General features: G+C 35.3%; 1 protein-coding gene and 2 long non-coding RNA genes across 4 annotated transcripts in view; 1 reads left to right on the forward strand and 2 right to left on the reverse strand.

Moving 5' to 3' along the window:
• The window catches only part of LOC127833344 (uncharacterized), a 56,095-nt gene that overhangs the window by 10,475 nt on the left and 26,919 nt on the right, over positions 1–18,701 (reverse strand). The gene's annotated exons all lie outside the window — the stretch shown is intronic.
• LOC127833347 (uncharacterized) lies at positions 5,309–11,572 on the reverse strand. The gene is made up of 4 exons (XR_008027375.1): positions 10,932–11,572; positions 10,245–10,354; positions 7,510–7,590; positions 5,309–5,960 (listed from the first exon to the last, which is right to left on the reverse strand). It is a non-coding gene; the product is annotated as an uncharacterized LOC127833347 (long non-coding RNA).
• LOC127833346 (uncharacterized) lies at positions 11,747–18,028 on the forward strand. Its single transcript, XR_008027374.1, has 4 exons — positions 11,747–12,396; positions 12,961–13,072; positions 15,738–15,818; positions 17,377–18,028. It is a non-coding gene; the product is annotated as an uncharacterized LOC127833346 (long non-coding RNA).

The following is an 18,701-nucleotide window of genomic DNA, read 5'->3' on the forward strand; positions in this document are numbered from 1 at the left end:
TATTAATATAAATACTTGTACATTGAAACATGTGGGGATGTTCGTGAGATTTTTTTCGATATAGGATGTTCGCAATGGCATGGCGTGTAACTTCTACAATGCACATCGGTTTTAGGTCTCATGCAATTACAAATTGACTAGATCATGCTGTAGATGAGGCTCGAACATTTGAACTGTGAACTTTGAGGTTTTGGAACTTTGTGTGCTTCGACGATTAGACCGAGGATACGAAAGACATATGAATACGGGAGCCCATTTTTAATGCAACGCACTTGAACACTGCAAGGGGTACTAATGCAAATTAAAGAATATAAATAAGCCGTGGTCTGTGAAAAGGGGGGTTAATGCATGTGCGTAAAGTGTCGTCCCACATTAGCCTGTGCAGTCCACACAGGCTATTCTGGGACAACACTTTTTGATTTTACGATAGTTTCTGTTTAAAGAAAATCTCTTCTTAGCAAAAATCCAGTTTAGGCGGAAAGTATCGTCCCTGATATGCATGTGCAGACTGCATAGGCTAATTTGGGACGACACTGTACGCATATGCATTAAACCCCCGTTTCACATAGCATGGCTCAGATGTATATACAAATAATGAAACGTCAGGAACATCATCAGGATAATTATTTTGTTAACACTAGCTGGTCTTTTATTTAAATAAATGACCGATTTCTTAAACGATAGACGACCATGCATACAAAGCCTCCACTGAATAATACGAATTAACTCATTTATGCCCAGTGGACTCTCCCATCCTTCTAAGTTGGATCAATTTATTTCCAAAATTAGGGATGTCTAGTATATATTTTTCTATATTTAGAACAATTCTTACAGAAATTCCTTTAAGCAAACAGCGTAGACCCAGATGAGACGCCGCATCATGCGGCGTCTCATCTGGGTTTACGCTGTTTGCAATGTCCTTTTTTCAGGACGCTAGGCATGAATGGGTTAATGACCATTGGAGCCACTGTCACATTCGTAAGAAACAAGAAAAATGCTTGGGCGCATAAGGAAGACATATTCACTAAAGATGCAAATGCTCTTCAGAACATATTCTATCCGACCCTGATCTGTATGTGTTGAGTCGCGGTTTAAAATAACAGACCCAGATATTAAAAACGTGTCTCGATGCGTATGTGGTTTATAAACCGCAATCGACACGCGTGCACGTGATATGACATACCGGCGGTTAAACGTGATTATGGTTACTTCTGTAACAAAGTAATTTGCGCTCTGAAGAAGTACCAATATACAGTTACATTTGATTCATTGGAAAAAACGACAGCATACATTTTATCAATCAAATAAACGAACGAAATTTTAGTTTTTTTTTAACTTAAAAAGTTTGCTGGTTCAAATAAGAGTTTACCAAAAATATTGCGAATATTTTTTCAAAGATTAGCGATGAGGTTAGTATTTAACATACATTGAATTATGAATTTTAATGCAATTAAAACAGCTCAAAAGTATCGAGTGTTGTTTTACGGTTTGTCTATATGCAATTCGTCTCTGTTAAAACATAAACGTGCGCAAAACACGTCATAATCATATGTCGTCATAATGATATAGTGTTTGTGTGTAAGAAACATCTTCCCTTAAGCTAGTTATAAGAGAGTATATTATTGTTATAACAGTGTTGCTCTAGTAGCAGCACCGTATACATCTTCAATTAAAAAGAAAAAGAACAAGGCTTACAGGCAATTCATGAAAGGCAACTCGTACCTTGGTCAACTCGTACCCATTTTTAGCTCGGCGTTTTCGGAGAAAACCCGAGGTTTGTCATAGCCAGCTCGTCGTCCGCCGTATCTCGTGCTAAAACCTTAGCATTGGCTCTAAAATCAAAGTGCTCCACCTACAACTTTGAAATTCATATGTAGATGCACCTTGATGAATTCTACACGCCACACCCATTTTTGGGTCACTAGGTCAAAGTCACTGTGACCTCTAATATAAAACTTTAACATAGGCTCTAAAATCAAAGTGCTTCCACCTACAACTTTGAAACTTCATATGTAGATGCACCTTGATGAGTTCTACATGCCACACCCATTTTTGGGTCATTAGGTCAAAGGCCAAGGTCATGTGACCTCTACTATACAACTTTAACATTGGCTCTAAAATAAAGTGCTTCCACCTACAACTTTTGAAATTCATATGTAGATGCATGTTAATTTGTGTTCTACACGCCACACCCATCTGGGGTCACTAGGTCAAGGTCATTGTGGACCTCTAAAAAAAAATCTGAACAAGCACCTGTAGCAGAGCGTGGCACCCGTTTATGCGGTGCTCTTGTTGTCAACTCCTACCTCATTCAAACTATTCAACTTGTTTCATTTGTCTTATTTTGTCACAATTGTAAATTCTTGAAAGACATCAACCGCAAGTGTCAATTTCATCAACACTTTCGCTGCTTATACATATCTGCAACAGACAACTTGCGTGAGCAATGCTAGATAATTTAAGTGGACACCATCAAGAGGAAAATAAAAATGTCTCTATGAGTTTTGACTTATCAGCTAACCATCCTACCCCTTTTTCTGTATATCGGGTAACGGGTTTAGTTTGGGTAGGTACAAGTTGACCTAAAAAAACAGGTACGAGTTGACCACAATGTGGGTAGGTGTTTACCACGAACAATTTGACCGGCAGCAGAACAAGATTAATTGATTATTATATTTAACTGTCACACAAATCTGAAAGATAACACAATGTATTACAAACACAATGACTGTCAAGACCTTCTAAACTCTTACAGTTAACATATAACAGGTGTACACATCTGATATACTGACCAAATTAAATAACTCAAGATTCAAACCAGATACGACACAGTTTCAAAACTCGACATTTTGTCTGCAATGCCACGCCAATTTGTCCAAAAAAATTTGATTTACCAGTGAATTCTGAGCTATTATATCTTAAAGCAGAATGCACATTATGTCTAAAAAGTGGTTTTTTCGGCTAATTTCTGGTATGAACTATCTTCATACACATAGCATCTGGTAAACCTTCAGATAGCAATAGCAGAATGCTAATAATGAGTATAATGTTCTGTATTGTGGAAGAAATACATGTAGTAAAATAATATGATAGTATGAAACATGGTTTTTGTATTTTATAGCTGTAGCAGTGTTCCCAACTTGAACATCATCTTCTGTGTACATATCTGAGGCAGAGCCAGCTTGCCCATCTGACCTCTGTGTGGACAAACCGAGTAAGAGCCAGCTTGGCATGTCATCTGTTGTGGACATCCGTGTTAGAGCCAGCTTGCACTTCCTCTATTGTGGACATCCGTGTTAGTGCTAGCTTGCATGTCATCTGTTGTGAACATCCGTGTAAGAGCCAGCTTGCACGTCATCTCTTTTGGACATCAGTGTTAGAGCCAGCTTACACATCCTCTGTTGTGGACATCCGTGTTAGTGCTAGCTTGCACGTAATCTGTTGTGGACATCTGTGTTAGAGCCAGCTTGCACGTCATATGGTTTAGGACATCAGTCAGAGATAGCTTGCATGTTATATACTTGTGGACATTAGTCAGAGCCAGCAAGGACAATCTCTGTTTGGGGATATCTGTCTTAGAGCTTGCACGTCATCGGTTGTTCACATCCTTGTAATAACCAGCTTGCACATCAACTGATGTGGAAATCTGTGTCAGAGCCAGATTGCACATTATCCGTTGTGGAAATCTCTTTATGATTCTACTCTTTGCTTAGATTGACACTGTGACTTGAGTGTAATATGTTACAACCTTAAGCTATTCCTATTGTTGAATAAAAATATTGTGTCATTAAAATATATTTTGTTGGATAATTTGTATGTTGAATTGTTATTGTTTGGTCATTGCAAAGTATCAAGTTATTTGAAGACAAGAAAAAGCTCATCTTTCATCATGTATTTATATTAAAATTCTTGAATGTTAGTGAAGGTACAGTTCATATAATTAAAAGCAATTTTAATATGATTGCTTGTGTTTTATTGCACAGTGAATACCATCTTGTCTTTATGCTGACATATAGAACGGAAAAATAGTAAACTGTCGTTTTTATATGCAATGGGATTGTATATGAAGACTTGCATGTTCAGATGAAAAAATTGCCATAATTTTTCTCTTTATATTTTATTCCTGCTAAATGGTTGATGCAATAAAGTTAAGTCTTTAATGACTTGTGTTTCTTGTAATATTATTTGTAAGCAAATTTGGCTGTAGTATTAGATGCATGCTGTACAAGATACTGTAGATCAACATTATATTGTTTGAGTATGAATAGATAATTCAAGGTGCACAGCCATTAATTTTGCCCTCCACCATCTCCGATTTTGGTTAGACAGTTGCAAGTTACTTGCATTAGTATGAAGTCTTAAAATAACTTAAGTATAATTGCTGTTGTGTTATTATTAACCTTTTCCTGCTCTGAGGAAATTTTAAATTTTCTACATGCAAACATCATAAAACCAGAACAGCCTGCAAGTAACTCACAATCTGTTCAGGTTTTATGCTGTTTGCTGCTCATCAGTATCCATGGGTTGGAAACAAAGCCTTTAAAACTTTAATATAGTAAGAAAGGTCTTAAATTAAATTTATTCTCGAATGTGTCTTAGTGCGTTTTGAGTGGTACAGGGTTAAATGTCTCATTTTGTTTTTGATTATCTTTGGTTTATTGAACATATATGAGCCTTGCTCTGTGAAAAAGGGGTTTAATGCATGTGCGTTTAGTATCCTCCCTGATTAGCCTGTGCGGTCTGCCCAGGCTAATCTGGAGTGCACATGCATTAAACCCCTTTTTCACAGAGCGAGGCTCATATGTATTAGACAGTGCATTCAAATAATACAATTTAAATTTGAATCTTTTATTTAGTTGCAATACTTTAAAGCTTACTATGTTTGCAGTTTTAGTGAAAACACAAACTTTTAATCAAAGAAGCATATAATGTGTATTACTCATTTAATCAACTTCCACTTTATTCCATACACGTGTTCGACTCTGTGACATTATGTTCTGTCAAAGCTTTTTATTGCAAATTTATTAAACATAAATTGGTAACCTTGGGTATCCAAAAGGAATCCAAATTTTACTAGCCATAGACTTTCCAAAATGCAATTGTTTCTGAGAAGTATTTTTCTCTAGAAGGTGGCAAAACTCCTAAGCAATTCCTTTTTGGGCTAATGGTAGGGCTTATGCGTGTAACACCCATTGACAAATTATTAAATATACATTGAAAGGTCATTGTTCACAAAACAGATCATGATATAACATGATGCAGCATTTTGTACTATATCAAATTAAATGTTGCTGAAAACAGTAGAATATTCAAATTATGGACATTTTATTCTGTTAATAATGCTATCTTTCTAACATTACAAATCAATAAAGCATGCTTAACAATAGCAGAACTCTTTTGACTTTTAATTATCTTTTCCAGTCTTTAAATCTTTACAAAATTCATTGTCCCACTAACACCATCCTATAAAACAGGTTATGGCTTCCAATTGTTAATCAACTATAAAGCATGAACAAAGGCACAAATATCGCAGTATCTTTTGCAAATGATACAAATGTCCATGGCCTCGATACTGAACAAAAAGCAAGATTTCTTGTCAGGCGATAAGCTGAATCCTCGAGAACATTCGAAAAATGTCCATTTAATGCGCCACTGGGCCGTTCCTATTTAAATGGGCATCATGCACAGAACTTGGCCATCCAGGTCATATGTCCAAACATTTCAAGTTACTGTCACAGACTGCTTGAAGAACTAAACTGCTGATAAACAAGGACCTATGCTCAGATGTTGAAGCAGGACATGCACTGTGGGTTCCATCAACAGTCCAATCATTCTACATCATTCATGAAATCCATAGGCAATGATCTTCAGCTCATGACGAGATTCTGGAAATCTGAAGTACTGCTCCATCATTGCTGACAAGACTCTACATGTTGAAATGACTGTGTAATGTTGAGTCCCTGAAATACAAAAGTAAAATTCATGCTAGAGTTTAGCCATATTAATTATGCTTGATTGCATTGAAAGCTTTATGCTTATTAAGACATTCTAGAGTCCGTTTTCTGGGAGTAATCAGTACTTTGTATATATGAAGATAAAGAGACCGCTAATAAACAGGGTTGAACCCAAAATGTTCCCATCACTAGGTGAACACCATATCCACTACGCCAGCCTGACAAAGTAAATGAAGTGAAGCTTCTAAGTTATGTCTCATTTGATTGTTAACAAGAGCACCGCCCTGCAGGTTCAGACCTCTCATCTATTTTTTTTAAAGTTGAAGGGACCTATCTCAATACTTCAATCACAAAGGAGGGAGAGGTGGGGTGGAGAAGGGTGTATAGTGTGGTCATTTATTACACTATCTTCCAAAAATGAAAAAATGATAAAAATAAATATTTGTGTTTTTTAGCCATGTTTAAAAAAAATGGGCAGGGGGTATAGTGTGAGGGTGTGGTCATTTATTAGATGATCTTTCAAAATGAAAAAAAAAGTACTTTTTTCTTTTCTTGGGGGGGGCGTGGGGGATGGTTTGGGTGGAGTCTATTGTGGTATGTCAGATGAGAGTTGCTTTGTAACGCTTGTAAAGAAGTTATGGAAATTTTAGCAAAATTTAATAATTTCACCTTGAGAGTCATGGTCATTCAAAGGTCAAGGTAAAATTCAACTTGCCAGCTACAGTAACTTATGATAGCATGACAGTATTTGAAGTTTGAAAGCAATAGCCTTGATACTTGAGAAGTAAAGTAGATCAAAACACAAAATTTAACCATATATTCAAAGTTACTAAGTAAGAAAAGGACCATAATTCTGTCAAAATGACAACCAGAGTTATTCAACTTGTCCTGTACTGTCCCCTTATGATAATTTGCGAGTGTTCCCAGTATGAAAGCAATATCTATGATACTTTAGGAGTAAAGTGGACCAAAACACAAAACTTAACAAAATTTTCAATTTTCTAAGAATAAAAAGGGCGCATAATACTTTCAAAATGCCAGTCAGAGTTACATAACTTTGTCTGCACAGTCCCTTTATGATAGAAAGTGTTGCAAGTATGAAAGCAATAGCTTTGATACTGTAGGAATAAAGTGGACCTAAACACAAAACTTAACCAAATTTTCAATTTTCTAAGTATAAGAAGGGCACATAATTCTGTCAAAATGCACGCCAGAGTTATCTAACTTTGCCTGCCCAGTCCCCTCATGGTAGTAAGTAAATAAGTTTTATACTTGATACTTTATGAGAAAAGTGGACCTAAACACAAAACTTAACCGGACGCCGAAACCGACGCAGATGCCGACGCCAAGATGATGACAATATCTCTTTTTTTTTCAAAAAAAAAAGATGAGCTTATAAATAAAATGTAACATATTGCAAACTTGATTACACGATTTTTCATAAATACTCTTTCAGCTTTTTATTTATATATGAAGGCTAGGGTCACTTTCTGCGAGCCTTACAAAAAAACTAACTATATTTGCAATTGTCAAGACTCCTTCACATACAATTTACCTTTGCTTATTCCAATATCCTTTTGCCAACCAACATTGTGCGGTCACATACCATACATGGTTCCACAGTTGTACAGAATTCCTACAAAATAAATGAAGTATACATTTACAATTCAAATTTCTTTTCAAAGAATGTGTAGGTAACTAAATTCCCTATACATTACTTTAATGTCATAAAATAAATTTCAAACAAGGGCTGTTTGTAAAACATGCATGCCCCCCATATGGATTGTCAATTGTTGTGGCAGCCATTGTGTGAATACGTTTTTTGGCACTGTGACCTTGACCTTTGACCTAGTGACCTGAAAGTCAATAGGGGTCATCTGCGAGTCATTATCTATGTACCTATGAAGTTTCATGATCCTAGGCATAAGTTCTTGAGTTATCATCCGGAAACCATTTTACTATTTTGGGTCACCGTGACCTTGACCTTCGACTTAGTGACCTCAAAATCAATAGGGGTCATCTGCGAGTCATGATCAATGTACCTATGAAGTTTCATGATCCTAGGCATAAGCGTTTTTGAGTTATCATCGGGAAACCATTTTACTATTTAGGGTCACTGTGACCTTGACCTAGTGACCTGAAAATCAATAGGGGTCATCTTCGAGTCATGATCAATGTACCTATGAAGTTTCATGATCCTAGGCAAAATCGTTCTTGGGTTATCATCCGGAAACCATCTGGTGGACAGACATATGGACATTCGGACCGACATGTGCAAAACAATAAACCTGCTCTTCTTCGGAGGGGGGCATAAATATTTAACAGATATTTAACAAAAATTAACTTGATTCATCAAATTAATCAGTATCGAATAATAGACCAGTTTCACAATATGAACACCGATACTATTTTTAGATATCAATCATATCACCTGACGCGTTGAATTGCAGAACAAGGCTGAACGTGGAACTGCATTTTCTTTTGCTATGCAAATTGCGTTGAATATCAAGATTATAATGCGCACTTGACACTGGTTACAATTAAGTCAAACATATGAATACAGACAACCATCACATGTCATGCTGTGTTAAGTAAAAAAATTGATAAGTAATTCAAATATAAAAGTTATAACACCTAAATAATGATTCAAGGACATAAGTTATGTACTATTAGTGTATATTAATGAATTATATTTAATCTTTATATATAACAATAGATGTGTTCATCAGAAACACAATGCCCACTACTGCGCCGCTTTTAATTATACATATATTTTTTTAACCTTTGACCTTGAAGGACGACCTTGACCTTGAACTTCCACCACTCAAAATGTGCAGCTTCATGAGATACACATGCATGCCAAATATCAAGTTGCTATCTTCAATGTTGCAAAAGTAATGGCCAACGTTATTTTTTTTCCAGACAGACGGACAGACTGACATCCTGACTGACTGACGGACAGTTCAACTGCTATATGCCACCCTTCCAGGGGCATACAATTTCCAGTTACCCATAAGCATCAGAGTAAATGTGGTCTGAAGACTAAACATCGATTATTGCACAAATCGAAGTCATAAATTAGCAGTATACAATACTAAGTATTGTAAGACTACAATTTTCAAAGGTAGGATGTGTACAATTTCATGAATTATAGAACGTGTAAGAGTTGAATCAAGCATCAGACAAAGTCCTATCAAATAGAAGAAAATGACACAAATGTTTAGCATTAAATTTTTGAAATATTAAAATATATAGGTATAAAGCACTTTATAATTATGATAAAACTGGCTAATATGTATACAGTATTTAGTTTCTGACAATCTTTTTGGACAGATGACTTTCAATGTTGACAATATCTTTTATGTTCAGTAAAAGCAACAATTGAGTATTTGGCGTTAAATTATTCCAAGAAACGGCTACGAAATGCTACAACCATGAGACGCCATGGTCACATGGAGGTGTCATTAATTGTGTTAAATGACCAGATATCTACAAAATGTGGTTTATGACATCACGTTGTTATTTAGTATTTGTCTGCACAGTATCTGATCATAAAGAGGTTATGGGTTTGTGCTGAATACAGGGGAATTTAAACGCAAGATCTATCAATAAATAAAATAATTGATTAATCGCCCAAATAATGCGAAAACAAAGAGTGTCAGATAATCCAATAAGTTTAAGACTGTCAATTTACACACACTAAGAATTGAAAGCCATACTTGGAGTGTCAGAGTTTGTGCAAAAAAAAAGAATACAAACAGAATACAAACAAGTACTTTAATCAAGAAAATGTATTTCATATATTGGCACTTAAAATGGAAAGTATATATTAAGTAATTAATGGCTATTTCTGACGAAGTCAACTTGTGTTGGCAATATCATTAAGTAGATCTAGCTGAATGATCAAAAGCAGAGCGATATTGCGATGCACTATTAGAAATCTCTACACGTTCAGCCTCATTCTGGAATTCTGCAATCATTTGACTACCTGCTATATTGGCTTATTGTGAAAAGGGTCTATTACTTATAAATACTTTAAAGAAGTAGATTTTCCATCACTCTACAGCTGTTGGGCTTTCTTAAAGGAAGTTTGGGAGTAAAATAAATCTACTCCAAGTTTTTATCACAAAAAACTTCCAACAAGTGGAGAATTAGCCGCATTTAGTGGATGATTTAGAAACATGATTAATTTAAATTAGATCTACATGTAATAGCTATTGAAAAGTTAAGTTATCCAGTTATTCTTGCTGCAATGTGGATAAGAATAATACAAACCAATAGCTGACAAACCTGATATCAGTGATATGTTGACCTTTGAAGTCGAAATTGAGACCTGAAATCTGTCTGTAGAGAGGCACAATTTGTTTGGCATATCTTCAACCATTACTGGCAACACACACCTACAAAATTTATATATAAATTATATTAAAACATAAATTTATTAATAATTTTATTTATTAATTTATGACGAAATGTTTAAATCTAGGTCAGCTATAACGAAACTAAAAACGGATTAAAAACAATACCTTATTTTAATTAAAAGGTTGAAAACAAAAATAAATGTATTAATATATTGACGTTCAACATAACGAATACAAGACACAAGTACATTACATTACATTAAGTTATTATTTCAGTCGCATTCGGAGAAAACTGGGCTTAGTGCATGTGCGTAAAGTGTCATCCCAGATTAGCGTAAGCCTGTGCAGTCCGCACAGGCTAATCAGGGACGACACTTTCCGCATAAACTTCATTTTCGGTAAGGAGGGACTTCCTTGAAATTAAAAATACCATAAAAGCGGAAAGTGTAATCCCTGATTAGCATGTGCGGACTGCACAGGCTAATCTGCGATGACAATTTACGCACATGCATTAAGCCCAGTTTTCTCAGAACGCGGCTCATTTAATTAACAATTGTCAACATTATGCATATTATCGGATAGTTTTACACAATATTAAAAAAGTACAAATACAAACCTGGTTATACATGTAAATGATCGTATGCAATACAGTTATTGATCCCAATCTGATCTATTTCCGAATTATCTGCGAATCCATCGAGTAGAAACAATAACCATGCAATTCGCTCCGCCATCTTGAAACGTTATACTTACTGAACGCACTGATTGTGTTGCATTTGTTACAAAGTATCTGATTGGTTATTTCTAAGTATCGGATCCAATCAAATTTTTCGGGTAACTAGGGATTCTAACACCTAACAACCCGAGATTTGTACAGTAATTCAATGCTTAATTTTCGCGGACGATATTTGTGTTCCGCGCTTTTTGGATCTGGTATTTACTGGATTTTCTCTCTTTAATAGACTTCTTAAAATAGCATTCTACAATCTCCGCGCGATTTTAAACACTACTATTTGTACAGAGTAGATAAATAACGTTCCGCGCGATTAATTGAGCCCGCTTTTTCTACAGGGTTGAAAAATAATTGCTCCGACGGAAAATATATGAAAGTTCCGCGCTTTTTAGATTTCGATTTGTATGTAGTGTTTTATGGCCATGCTGGCATTGGTTTTTCGCGGAAAGTGAAAGTTCCGCGAAAAATGTCAATCCCGATATTTACTATATAAGTATATGTATTTTAGCGGGGGTCCCCTTTGGCTTTCCATACTGTACATCTCGGGAAATACTGACGATAAGCTTCTTCAATACAAAGGAGTTAAGTTTATCAAACGCGCCTTACATAATTTGGGTCATATTTACAAACAACATGCGAGTGTCTTATGTCAAATCAAACGTAAAGATAACCCAGCACAGTGCACGGCAAACGAAATCTATGGAAAGCCAAAGGGGACCCCCGCTAAAATACATATACTTATATAGTAAATATCGGGATTGTCATTTTTCGCGGAACTTTCACTTTCCGCGAAAAACCAATGCCAGCATGGCCATAATACACTACATACAAATCGAAATCTAAAAAGCGCGGAACTTTCATATATTTTCCGTCGGAGCAATTATTTTTCAACCCTGTAGAAAAAGCGGGCTCAATTAATCGCGCGGAACGTTATTTATCTACTCTGTACAAATAGTAGTGTTTAAAATCGCGCGGAGATTGTAGAATGCTATTTTAAGAAGTCTATTAAAGAGAGAAAATCCAGTAAATACCAGATCCAAAAAGCGCGGAACACAAATATCGTCCGCGAAAATTAAGCATTGAATTACTGTACAAATCTCGGGTTGTTAGGTGTTAGAATCCCTAGTTACCCGAAAAATTTGATTGGATCCGATACTTAGAAATAACCAATCAGATACTTTGTAACAAATGCAACACAATCAGTGCGTTCAGTAAGTATAACGTTTCAAGATGGCGGAGCGAATTGCATGGTTATTGTTTCTACTCGATGGATTCGCAGATAATTCGGAAATAGATCAGATTGGGATCAATAACTGTATTGCATACGATCATTTACATGTATTACCAGGTTTGTATTTGTACTTTTTTAATATTGTGTAAAACTATCCGATAATATGCATAATGTTGACAATTGTTAATTAAATGAGCCGCGTTCTGAGAAAACTGGGCTTAATGCATGTGCGTAAAGTGTCATCGCAGATTAGCCTGTGCAGTCCGCACATGCTAATCAGGGATTACACTTTCCGCTTTTATGGTATTTTTAATTTCAAGGAAGTCCCTCCTTACCAAAAATGAAGTTTATGCGGAAAGTGTCGTCCCTGATTAGCCTGTGCGGACTGCACAGGCTTACGCTAATCTGGGATTACACTTTACGCACATGCACTAAGCCCAGTTTTCTCCGAATGCGACTGAAATAATAACTTATTTTAATGTAATGTACTATGTCTTGTATTCGTTCAGTTGAACGTCAATATATTAATACATTTATTTTTGTTTTCAACCTATTAATTAAAATAAGGTATTGTTTTTAATCCGTTTTTAGTTTCGTTATAGCTGACCTAGATTTAAACATTTCGTCATAAATTAATAAATAAATTTATGTTTTAATATAATTTATATATAAATTTTGTAGGTGTGTGTTGCCAGTAATGGTTGAAGATATGCCAAACAAATTGTGCCTCTCTATACAGACAGATTTCAGGTCTCAATTTAGACTTCAAAGGTCAACATATCACTGATATCAGGTTTGTCAGCTATTGGTTTGTATTATTCTTATCCACATTGCAGCAAGAATAACTGGATAACTTAACTTTTCAATAGCTATTACATGTAGATCTAATTTAAATTAATCATGTTTCTAAATCATCCACTAAATGCGGCTAATTCTCCACTTGTTGGAAGTTTTTTGTGATAAAAACTTGGAGTAGATTTATTTTACTCCCAAACTTCCTTTTAGAAAGCCCAACAGCTGTAGAGTGATGGAAAATCTACTTCTTTAAAGTATTTATAAGTGAATAGACCCTTTTCACAATAAGCCAATATAGCAGGTAGTCAAATGATTGCAGAATTCCAGAATGAGGCTGAACGTGTAGAGATTTCTAATAGTGCATCGCAATATCGCTCTGCTTTTGATCATTCAGCTAGATCTACTTAATGATATTGCCAACACAAGTTGACTTCGTCAGAAATAGCCATTAATTACTTAATATATACTTTCCATTTTAAGTGCCAATATATGAAATACATTTGCTTGATTAAAGTACTTGTTTGTATTCTTGTTTGTATTCTTTTTTTTTGCACAAACTCTGACACTCCAAGTATGGCTTTCAATTCTTAGTGTGTGTAAATTAACAGTCTTAAACTTATTGGATTATCTGACACTCTTTGTTTGCGCATTATTTGGGCGATTAATCAATTATTTTATTTATTGATAGATCTTGCGTTTAAATTCCCCTGTATTCAGCACAAACCCATAACCTCTTTATGATCAGAAACTGTGCAGACAAATACTAAATAACAACGTGATGTCATAAACCACATGTTGTAGATATCTGGTCATCTGGTCATTTAACACAATTAATGACACCTCCATGTGACCATGGCGTCTCATGGTTGTAGCATTGCGTAGCCGTTTCTTGGAATAATTAAACGCCAAATACTCAATTGTTGCTTTAACTGAACATAAAAGATATTGTCAACATTGAAAGTCATCTGTCCAAAAAGATTGTCAGAAACTAAATACTGTATACATATTAGCCAGTTTTATCATAATTATAAAGTGCTTTATACCTATATATTTTTAATATTTCAAAAATGTAATGCTAAACATTTGTGTCATTTTCTTCTATTTGATAGGACTTTGTCTGATGCTTGATTCAACTCTTACACGTTCTATAATTCATGAAATTGTTCACATCCTACCTTTGAAAATTGTAGTCTTACAATACTTAGTATTGTATACTGCTAATTTATGACTTCGATTTGTGCAATAATCGATGTTTAGTCTTCAGACCACATTTACTCTGATGCTTATGGGTAACTGGAAATTGTATGCCCCTGGAAGGGTGGCATATAGCAGTTGAACTGTCCGTCAGTCAGTCAGGATGTCAGTCTGTCCATCGGTCCGAAAAAAAATTAACGTTGGCCATTACTTTTGCAACATTGAAGATAGCAACTTGATATTTGGCATGCATGTGTATCTCATGAAGCTGCACATTTTGAGTGGTGGAAGTTCAAGGTCAAGGTCGTCCTTCAAGGTCAAAGGTTAAAAAAATATATGTATAATTAAAAGCGGCGCAGTAGTGGGCATTGTGTTTCTGATGAACACGTCTATTGTTATATATAAAGATTAAATATAATTCATTAATATACACTAATAGTACATAACTTATGTCCTTGAATCATTATTTAGGTGTTATAATTTTTATATTTGAATTACTTATCAATTTTTTTACTTAACACAGCATGACATGTGATGGTTGTCTGTATTCATATGTTTGACTTAATTGTAACCAGTGTCAAGTGCGCATTATAATCTTGATATTCAACGCAATTTGCATAGCAAAAGAAAATGCAGTTCCACGTTCAGCCTTGTTCTGCAATTCAACGCGTCAGGTGAAATTATTGATATCTAAAAATAGTATCGGTGTTCATATTGTGAAACTGGTCTATTATTCGATACTGATTAATTTGATGAATCAAGTTAATTTTTGTTAAATATCTGTTAAATATTTATGCCCCCCTCCGAAGAAGAGCAGGTTTATTGTTTTGCACATGTCGGTCCGAATGTCCATATGTCTGTCCACCAGATGGTTTCCGGATGATAACCCAAGAACGATTTTGCCTAGGATCATGAAACTTCATAGGTACATTGATCATGACTCGAAGATGACCCCTATTGATTTTCAGGTCACTAGGTCAAGGTCACGGTGACCCTAAATAGTAAAATGGTTTCCCGATGATAACTCAAGAACGCTTATGCCTAGGATCATGAAACTTCATAGGTACATTGATCATGACTCGCAGATGACCCCTATTGATTTTGAGGTCACTAAGTCGAAGGTCAAGGTCACGGTGACCCAAAATAGTAAAATGGTTTCCGGATGATAACTCAAGAACTTATGCCTAGGATCATGAAACTTCATAGGTACATAGATAATGACTCGCATATGACCCCTATTGACTTTCAGGTCACTAGGTCAAAGGTCAAGGTCACAGTGCCAAAAAACGTATTCACACAATGGCTGCCACAACAATTGACAATCAATATGGGGGGCATGCATGTTTTACAAACAGCCCTTGTTTGAAATTTATTTTATGACATTAAAGTAATGTATAGGGAATTTAGTTACCTACACATTCTTTGAAAAGAAATTTGAATTGTAAATGTATACTTCATTTATTTTGTAGGAATTCTGTACAACTGTGGAACCATGTATGGTACGTGACCGCACAATGTTGGTTGGCAAAAGGATATTGGAATAAGCAAAGGTAAATTGTATGTGAAGGAGTCTTGACAATTGCAAATATAGTTAGTTTTTTTGTAAGGCTCGCAGAAAGTGACCCTAGCCTTCATATATAAATAAAAAGCTGAAAGAGTATTTATGAAAAATCGTGTAATCAAGTTTGCAATATGTTACATTTTATTTATAAGCTCATCTTTTTTTTTTGAAAAAAAAAGAGACATTGTCATCATCTTGGCGTCGGCGTCTGCGTCGGTGTCGGCGTCCGGTTAAGTTTTGTGTTTAGGTCCACTTTTCTCATAAAGTATCAAGTATAAAACTTATTTACTTACTACCATGAGGGGACTGGGCAGGCAAAGTTAGATAACTCTGGCGTGCATTTTGACAGAATTATGTGCCCTTCTTATACTTAGAAAATTGAAAATTTTGTTAAGTTTTGTGTTTAGGTCCACTTTATTCCTACAGTATCAAAGCTATTGCTTTCATACTTGCAACACTTACTATCATAAAGGGACTGTGCAGACAAAGTTATGTAACTCTGACTGGCATTTTGAAAGTATTATGTGCCCTTTTTATTCTTAGAAAATTGAAAATTTGGTTAAGTTTTGTGTTTTGGTCCACTTTACTCCTAAAGTATCATAGATATTGCTTTCATACTGGGAACACTCGCAAATTATCATAAGGGGACAGTACAGGACAAGTTGAATAACTCTGGTTGTCATTTTGACAGAATTATGGTCCTTTTCTTACTTAGTAACTTTGAATATATGGTTAAATTTTGTGTTTTGATCTACTTTACTTCTCAAGTATCAAGGCTATTGCTTTCAAACTTCAAATACTGTCATGCTATCATAAGTTACTGTAGCTGGCAAGTTGAATTTTACCTTGACCTTTGAATTACCATGACTCTCAAGGTGAAATTATTAAATTTTGCTAAAATTTCCATAACTTCTTTACAAGCGTTACAAAGCAACTCTTTATCTGACATACCACAATAGACTCCACCCAAACCATCCCCCACGCCCCCCCCAAAAAAAAGAAAAAAGTACTTTTTTTTTCATTTTGAAAGATCATCTAATAAATGACCACACCCTCACACTATACCCCCTGCCCATTTTTTTTAAACATGGCTAAAAAACACAAATATTTATTTTTATCATTTTTTCATTTTTGGAAGATAGTGTAATAAATGACCACACCACCACACTATACACCCTTCTCCACCCCCCACTCCCTCCTTTGTGATTGAAGTATTGAGATAGGTCCCTTCAACTTTAAAAAAAATAGATGAGAGGTCTGAACCCGCAGAGCGGTGCTCTTGTTAACAATCAAATGAGACATAACTTGGAAGCTTCACTTCATTTACTTTGTCAGGCTGGCGTAGTGGATATGGTGTTCACCTAGTGATGGGAACATTTTGGGTTCAACCCTGTTTATTAGCGGTCTCTTTATCTTCATATATACAAAGTACTGATTACTCCCAGAAAACGGACTCTAGAATGTCTTAATAAGCATAAAGCTTTCAATGCAATCAAGCATAATTAATATGGCTAAACTCTAGCATGAATTTTACTTTTGTATTTCAGGGACTCAACATTACACAGTCATTTCAACATGTAGAGTCTTGTCAGCAATGATGGAGCAGTACATCAGATTTCCAGAATCTCGTCATGAGCTGAAGATCATTGCCTATGGATTTCATGAATGATGTAGAATGATTGGACTGTTGATGGAACCCACAGTGCATGTCCTGCTTCAACATCTGAGCATAGGTCCTTGTTTATCAGCAGTTTAGTTCTTCAAGCAGTCTGTGACAGTAACTTGAAATGTTTGGACATATGACCTGGATGGCCAAGTTCTGTGCATGATGCCCATTTAAATAGGAACGGCCCAGTGGCGCATTAAATGGACATTTTTCGAATGTTCTCGAGGATTCAGCTTACCGCCTGACAAGAAATCGTGCTTTTTGTTCCGTATCGAGGCCATAGACATTTGTATCATTTGCAAAAGATACTGCGATATTTGTGCCTTTGTTCATGCTTTATAGTTGATTAACAATTGGAAGCCATAACCTGTTTTATAGGATGGTGTTAGTGGGACAATGAATTTTGTAAAGATTTAAAGACTGGAAAAGATAATTAAAAGTCAAAAGAGTTCTGCTATTGTTAAGCATGCTTTATTGATTTGTAATGTTAGAAAGATAGCATTATTAACAGAATAAAATGTCCATAATTTGAATATTCTACTGTTTTCAGCAACATTTAATTTGATATAGTACAAAATGCTGCATCATGTTATATTATGATCTGTTTTGTGAACAATGACCATTCAATGTATATTTAATAATTTGTCAATGGATGTTACACGCATAAGCCCTACCATTAGCCCAAAAAGGAATTGCTTAGGAGTTTTGCCACCTTCTAGAGAAAAATACTTCTCAGAAACAATTGCATTTTGGAAAGTCTATGGCTAGTAAAATTTGGATTCCTTTTGGATACCCAAGGTTACCAATTTATGTTTAATGAATTTGCAATAAAAAGCTTTGACAGAACGTAATGTCACAGAGTCGAACACGTGTAAGGAATAAAGTGGAAGTTGATTAAATGAGTAATACACATTATATGCTTCTTTGATTAAAAGTTTGTGTTTTCACTTAAACTGCAAACATAGTAAGCTTTTAAGTATTGCAACTAAATAAAAGATTCAGATTTAAATTGTATTATTTGAATGCACTGTCTAATACATATTAGCCTCGCTCTGTGAAAAAGGGGTTTAATGCATGTGCACTCCAGATTAGCATGGGCAGACCGCACAGGCTAATCAGGGAGGATACTAAACGCACATGCATTAAACCCCTTTTTCACAGAGCAAGGCTCATATATGTTCAATAAACCAAAGATAATCAAAAACA

Source organism: Dreissena polymorpha, chromosome 6 (genome assembly GCF_020536995.1).
Source record: "Dreissena polymorpha isolate Duluth1 chromosome 6, UMN_Dpol_1.0, whole genome shotgun sequence".
Classification (NCBI taxonomy): Eukaryota; Metazoa; Mollusca; class Bivalvia; order Myida; family Dreissenidae; genus Dreissena; species Dreissena polymorpha.